Source organism: Drosophila persimilis, unplaced genomic scaffold (assembly GCF_003286085.1).
Source record: "Drosophila persimilis strain 14011-0111.01,24,50 unplaced genomic scaffold, DperRS2 tig00000124-arrow-pilon, whole genome shotgun sequence".
NCBI classification, from domain to species: domain Eukaryota; kingdom Metazoa; phylum Arthropoda; class Insecta; order Diptera; family Drosophilidae; genus Drosophila; species Drosophila persimilis.
In genome coordinates, this window is record NW_020825294.1 from 3,341,788 (window position 1) to 3,349,924 (window position 8,137).

Consider the following 8,137-nt stretch of genomic DNA (forward strand, 5'->3'; position numbering starts at 1 on the left):
TGTATTTACTGGGGATGTGGCGGCAGGGAGGTCTGGGGAGGGATAGGGGAATAAGTTGAGTGTATGCACTTGGCTGTCAAAGCTGGCGACGAGTGCAGGTAAATCCAAATCCACCCAATTTGCCTGGCACTCGCCGCCACTCACCATTACTAATGCAGATGTGCCAACTATCGGGGAGGGGAATGTGGATTGTGGCAGCGTGAGGCAGTAGCCCGGATGGTAGTAATGGCAAAAACCGCCGACAAATCTGCTGCATTGCCCAGCCACCCCGCAGTCCGCCCAGTCCTGACGAGAGGAGACTCCAAAGGGGGGGACCAGGCCACACCGATGGACAGGGATAGACCCGGATAGGAACGGGATGGTAGGGGATGGGCAGGGGACGCCGCTTCCCGTCGAGCCAGCGGGCAAACTAACAGAGTGCTTATTTTAACGAAGTTACAACAACTTTTGCAATACAAACAGTAATGCTAGGGCAGATTCACACTCGGCACAACGGCAACAGCATGGCACAGATACAGATACACAGATACACACCGCCCATACATATGTACATGGGATGGATACACGTGCCATGCACCCAGAGCTTCTCCTGAAAGAATGCAACAACATTGGAAATTGGAGAAAATACAAGATTTTCTAGCGAAACTGAGATGCTCTTTTGGGGTAGAAGTTAAGGGCATGAGTTCTTTCAGTTGGTAACAAGTGAGAGATGCATCGAGGATCTTAGATAGAAGATAAAGCTATGCTTGGGAGACCTTTATGGGAATGGATTGATATATGGAAAGCACGCCATTAATAAAAATTCCTATAATCTCTTTTCTCGCACTAAAATACCCAAGATTTATATCTTTCCTCTTCACACAAAATACACATTCAAATGTACCTGAAAATATCCATTAGGCCAGAGAGATTTCAAACAATTTTATGCATTTCAAATGCAATATTTTAATCAGATTTTTGCTACTCAAAACAATTTTATAGCCAGCGACCTGATTCCTCCTCCCCCGTAACCGATGCCAGGCCTGCCTCATCCTCAGCTTCCGTCACAACAAATTCTGGGCATTTCCGCCAAACAAGAGGAAAAAACCATCCAGAGAGAAAGAGCATTCAGCAAATCCAACTAACGTATGTTGCTGGCCATTTGAGTTCCGTTAGAACGCCGGCTGGGGGCCGCAGAGGTGGATGGGATGGGGAGCGGGGAATGCGAATGGGAATGGGAGTGAAGTGAAGTGGAGTGGAGCTCTGTGCACCACTAGAAACTTTACGACATGCAAAAATTGTGAGCAGAGAGCGGATATAATTGTCGGTCTTCTCGTAACTTTGCCGTGGGGAGCAGATTAGTTGATTTGCACATACAGACGCAGACACACACATACACGGCACACCACGCACACAGAGGTAGCCGCTGCTCTTCGATGTATGTGTGCAGACCAAACCACACCGAAGAGTAAAACGAATCCTTTTAACCAAATGATATGCACTGAACAATTGTTCACTGCTGCAGTAGTCATGCCCTTCAAGCGGAGGGCATAACGATTATGAAGTGAAGTTTGGAAAAGTAAAGTAAATAATCATAAAATAAGCCACAATTCTTTGTGGAAACAACCTTTATTTATAGCTCCAAGTAGCCCAACAAAACATTCATAATTGCAGAGGGCTTTATATACAGAAAATACAGAATTCAGCTAAAACATGTGAGAGTGAAATAGGTGGGACGATTTACTTTTCCGAACGCGTCTTTAGTCAACTCATCCGCCATTCAGAATGAACGAGCGTCGATCTACATACTTTTCATGTGCCCGTATCTTCGGTATTTTTCTAGGGTGGCCGTACATTTATGGATTCTTAATCTAAGCTAGGGATGCCTTATTGGCTGATATAGGTTGTAATGGGGCTGCCGTACTGAGTGATAGGGGTTATCCTACCACAAACATTGAATCACTATATGTATAAAAAATATCTGATAAATAGGTATACGATCTTCAAGGGTATGTATGGCTTAGGCCTTGTTTTTGAGTAACTAATACAAATCTATCTCACGCCAAGACCTCCTTGTACTTTTTCTGTAAATTGTAAGGCAGTCTCCTTGATGTCCTCCATGTCCTCATCGCTTAAATGTGGCCCCTTTTCGGCTATGAATTGGATAAATGGATTCTCCTAGAGGATGAACTGATGATCCGATCCAACTGATGAAGATCCCCAATACACTGATCACAAATTGCAAACAGCGAGCCTTTCCACAGTCCTGAACTTTGACAAAGGACACTTCTTCTTTAGGTATCTTGTCCCGAAATTCAGGTAGGGTATCCAAACCAACGGTCTTCGAATCTACCCTTTCTTTCCTCCTCTCTCTTTTTGTGCGTGTGTTGGTTTTTATGCGTCACAGTGTGTTTGTGTGTGTGTGTATCTGTGTGTTGACCAAATGTGGGGCAGTAAGGAACAGTTTGTTGTTGTTGCAGCAGTGGGCATTGCCTCTAACTTTTCCACCACATCGCAATTTAATTTTATAGTCGAAAACACACACAGCAGCGGTTGGCCGGGTCTCCCGTTCCCATTCGGGAGCGGTTTGGTTCACTACACAGTGGCACCACTCGTATGAGTGCCCGTTCTCGTACTCGTTACAGGGCTCGATGGGTCCACTTCTGTTGAGAGTATCTCCCATCCCATCCCAACCCATGCCAGTCGGAACCATCCATTGCCGTTTATGGTTATTTCGGCCAAGCAAATCAAAACTAAATCATAAACGATTAGCTCGCTGCTCGACTACACTGATTAAAACAAATAGACAAGGAGACCATGGCGGACTGCGGACTGCCGACTGGTGGGGATTGGATACGCTCCTCAATGCTCTCCCTTGAGGGCTCTGGCTCAAATCAGTTGGCAAATGCACACATGACTGAGCAATGCAGATGCGGCAGGGACAGTGGGTGTGGGTGTGGGAGTGGAGAGCGGCTCAAAGAGATGAAAGAGAGGACGCAGTGGAAGGAGTCGCCAGGATGTTGATGATGGTGCTCTCAGTGCGGCCATGGATGGGGGCACCTGGCCAGAGCTGGCTCCTCCTGGTCGACCATGCCAGACCAGAGAGCAATGATGTGATTCCTGAGTGAAAATTCCCACAGTTGATTTGATGAAACGTCGTTGAGAGTGGAAATTAAATCACACTTTTTACTTAACGATTTTTTCTATATATAGAGGAATTTTTATAAAAAGAAGGGTTTGTGTTTATTTCTTTTTGTAATGGGATGTTTAAAAGTGATTCTGGGCTAGGGTTTTCTGCAGCTAACATGGGACTATCTTCCATCATCATTCCAGTTGGAGTAGCTATAATAAATTTCTGTTAAACTTCCCCAAACTTTTAGCCATGAGATCCCTTATCATTTTCCCAAGGTACTCCTATATCTTCCTGTGTTCCCAGCATCTCGGTATAGTATTTGTAGAGCCACACCTTTTAATATCTCCGCTCTATCGTTACCATCGCAAAGCCTTGTGTGCGGTACCCTGTGATCTATCGCTAATCACAGCATCGCCATCAATATTTGCAGCTGCAGCTCGGTTTACAGGCCCCTGAGCGTTTACCAATGCCCGTTGCTTAGTTTAATTTCAGAACTAATCAAGTACGGGCCACAGATACGCATATGCCCTCCGCCCGCTCCTCCCCACTTGACTAACGTTGCGGCCGTTTCAATTTTCGTGAAGCCGTTCCTCAGCTACGAGTATAGATATTGTGCAACGGCAACGGCAATGGCAACGACAATGGCCACAGCAAACGGGCATAACGTGGACTGCTCCTAGTCCGATTCCCGGCTCGTGCTTCATATGGAGTGTCGGAGCAGAACAGAACAGAGCAGGGCAGGTGCCTGCCCCATACCTCCCTCAGAGTGGGACACACCCACCAAATGACCAACCAGAGCCAGCTGCTCATTGAAATGGAATCTAATCGGCTTTTGATTTTACAAGTCCTTTTCACAAAGTTTGTCGGTGGCTGCCGCTTTTCGTATCCCATCGTATCGCATCGTATCGATGTGTGTATTACTATATGTGTATGTATATAGTACCTGTAGATGGATGGATCGAACGGTAGGACGATTGTGCAAAGTGAACGAAGGGTGAGCTGGAGCTGGTCTGCCAGAGTGTCTGACTCTGACTCCCACCGAAGTTGGTTGCCATTTTGCACTCGGCATAAGTATGCAATATCCGTTTCCGTTCGTTACGTTTGTTACCAAGGCTCGAACTTGACTCAACTGGGCGGGGCGGGGCGCCCCATAGACGCACAGAGATTTCAGGTTGGATGGAGTGGAGGAAGGAGCTACAGGGAGTTGCAAGAGTGGCGAGTCCTTCCAGTGGCATCCACTTTTGACTTGGCAGGTGCCAACAAACCAACAAACCAACAAACGAGGGAACGAGAGAACCAGAGAACGAGAGAACGACGCTTATTGTAATAAGCATGAGTCAAAGTGCAATTTCTTTAGAAACTTTGCCAGCAACAAAAGCGCACACCACACATACAGCCATAACAGCGAGGGCTTCCCAAAGAGTTATCGATGAGAATGTTGGGAGCTGTGAAGGAGAGCAGGAAGAAGGGTTATACATATATCCTGAGATTAGTTTTTGAAAAGGATGGCAACAATCATCATCTTTCTTGCACTTCCAATATCTCTTCTCTGCATAAATGTCCTTCTTTAAATATGAGATGCCTGCCTTAGGACCACTGTAGAACATGTCCAACGTCTTCTGCTACTTATTGCTCTTTTTAGCCCATTTCCATATATCTGGCATGCAAATCGAAGACCTTCTTTGGTGGCACATCTCGCTCAGATCCATCTACAGATACAGATACATACAAATTGCATCTTTGAGACGCTTTGGCAGAGCTTAAGCCTTTTTTGGCCTATGGCACCAAATAATGTCCAGGAAGTGATAATATCAAGCTCTCGAGAGCACTCCAAATGCAGCCCAGCAAAAGTCGGACGGGTCTGCCATCCGCTTTCACTCCACTCCACTCCTCCTTCCTTCTGCCTCCCCTCCTACTTTCCTCGCTGTGCATTCAATTGGAAGCTCTAAAGCTCTTTCTGAATGTGTGCGCGAGGGTATGGGTTAGTATCCGTGTGTGTGTGTGTGTCTGTGGTGTTTGTGCCTTTGCTGCTTTTAAGCAGCTTCGTCGTCGCTTTATCGTACATCAGACATTTTATTATGCCACGCCCCCCCCTGCCGCCCCTGCCACCCCATGCCACGCTGCTTCCTCGCTGCATCCCTCCGTGACTGTCACTTTTCCCCCACTCTGGACGCCCCCCTCTTCGATATGGCAATGGCAATTGCAAAACGGAAATTGCCGTCTGTCTGGGTTGATTTGCTGACCTGCCTTCAGTTTATTACGCCAAGTGATTTGCTGATTGATTTGTCACCTCTTGACCCACGACCCCTTTTGTGACCCACACACAATTGAAGGCATTTCCCGCATTTCCCTACTGAGGCGCACTCCCCGCCTTCGCTGCTCCTCAGTTTGATGGTAGGGCGGTGGCGGTGGCGTTCTTGCCGGTGGTGTTGGTGGGCCGCAAAACTAGTTAACGCAATGTTATTTAATATTTAATTGCTTCGCCATATAATTACGTAAAAACATTAAAATATCTCTTATTTATTAGAGGGAAACGAGTCCAAGCTGAGTGCCCTCGGTGCTCGGGGCTCGGTGCGCGGTGCTCAGAGCCCACAGTTGACTCGCAGCTGAGTTAAAAGTTGAGCTCCATCCATCCCATACCACACCATTCCATTTCTGTTTTATTTTTGTTCAACAGTGGCAGCATTTTCGGTAGTTGTGTAGGACTCGGCCCTCAGCCCACTGCCATCTGGTATGCATTATACATTAATTATTTAAAATGTCAGAGCAACATCTAGGCAGGATGACGATGAGAAGGATGGCAGCAGGAGGACACAGACCTTCACAGCACTCAGAGCGATAGAGCGGAGTCTTTGAGTGGGCGGGTGACAGTTGTAATAACAAAGCGACGTTTGGGCCAAGTCTAAAATGATTTCCTCTCAATCCTTCTATATTTCGCGACTGTTGATTTCGATTTCGTTTCAGGTGGATTCTTGAGGCGTAGTGGAAGGTAGTTGCTAAGGATTTTAATGTACTTTTGCGTAAGTATTGTTATGAGCAGGAGCAAACAATGATGAATCCTTTAAGCGTTAGATTTCCTCATCAAACAATAATTCCTCTCCTAAAACTCCAAATTGTGTTAATTACTGGAACATCCCTGCCAAAAGCCACACCGCATGTGAGTTTTATGGCCGGCTCAAAGTTAACTTAGCGTAAAGCAGAGACTGAACGGTGACGTGCCGGGAGATGGGAGATGGGAGAAGGGAGGCTGCCGGAAAGGACTATACTCGTACTAACTATAGTGACTATATATAAATATGCACATGAACTGACTGACTAAGCTTTCGGGGGCCAGCTGCAGATACCGGAACAATGACAAGGGGACCATGGCTTCGGTTTCCCTGGCATTGGGCTTGCTCAGGTAGCGGCCAGGTCGGTCCAGTCTCCTCTATGTTGTCACCGCTACGGTACTCGTGCCATGGTTGTCGCTCTTGTTCTTGGTTCTCGGTTCTCAGCCTCTCGGTCCTTCCTCGTCATAACCCCAAACGAAATGAGGTTAATTAATGAATTGTTAATATCATTTGCGACCACACGTCGCCACATTCGCAGTCGTTCCTCTTCCCCAGGCCAGCCGCCAGCCGCCAGCAGCCTGCCGCCCGCCTGCTGCCTTCTGCCTCGCCTGCCTCATGCCACAAACTGTGCAAACAGTTGCAGCAACGATCTCGCTCTGCGCCTTGGCAGCTGCAACATAATATTATTATGAGGTGCACCGGGATGGTATGAGGTCTGGGTATGGGGCCTTCGGTTGAGGTTGGTCCAGAGAGTGGGCTGTTTTTTCTGCCCGAGCGTCAGCTGCAATCCAATTTCTAGCTCGAACAATGTGAAAGCGTGTGTGTGTGTGTGTGTGTGTGTGTGTGTGCGAGTGCTTTATTATTTTACCAGCACATGTCTACACACACACACACACACACTCACGCGCACACACTCGGAAGGACCTCCACTACGAGTATATGTATGTGTGTGTACAGCTCATTATTATTAAAATTTGTAGAATTTTTGGGTTGCAACTAAGCTGCATATAAATTCAGCTGCTTGCCACTGCCACACATCTCAGACCCCAAGCCACCCCAGAAACCCCTCTTCCGTGTTGTGTTAAAGGATGCCGGAGCTCTCCTGCATCCCCGTCTCTGCATAATTCAAAGGCGCAACCGCAACTTGACAATTTGCTGCAAGGATGTGGAGCTGTGGAGAGCGCCAAGGCAGCAAACAGCAGCTGCTCCGACGCTGCAACGGAGGCAAAAGTCGGTGAAGATTTTCGGTACTTTTTCATAGACATAACTCTGGGAAAAAGTTGAGCAAATTTTCCATTTTCCAGTGGGTGGAATGGGACGGCTTCCATGAGAGCAAAAGCAGATTACGTTGAAGCTCGCCAGCTCGGGCCCGGGCTCGGGCTCGGCCTCGTACTTGGGCAAAACTTAATGGGTTGGCAATCTATTTTTAAAAAGTACATTGTTCCCTGCATATTGATATCCCAGAAAGTATGTGTACTTGAGAGATTAGTTGGGGCGAAGTTTATGTGTTTCTTGTGAATTTTGGGGGATTTTCCAAACTCTTTCTGACCTCGAACTTCATATTCATTTCAAATCAAACAAAATATTCGATGAATGAAGTCTAATGAAAAGTATTCATACCAAATCAAACAAAACATTCTTAGTTCACACTCAATTTCAATTTCCATAGGTGTACTAAATATTCTATATTTTTTCAATATGCAATACATTTTTTTCTCTATTTCAGGGGAATACACCGAATGCACTTGTCTGTGGCCTTTTTTGCTCGTATTTTCTTGTATTTTTTGCTAAACCAAAATCACCATGGGAATGCTTGTGGAAAATCTGCACCAATTTGTTGGCGGATGCATGTTGCGTTGCCCTAAAGCTGTGAAATAAGTTGTACAATTTGTTACCTAGTTAAGCTTAAACTTTTATTGAATCTATGTAATGAAATTACGTTTTAGCTGAATAAGTTTTATCTATTCACATGCAC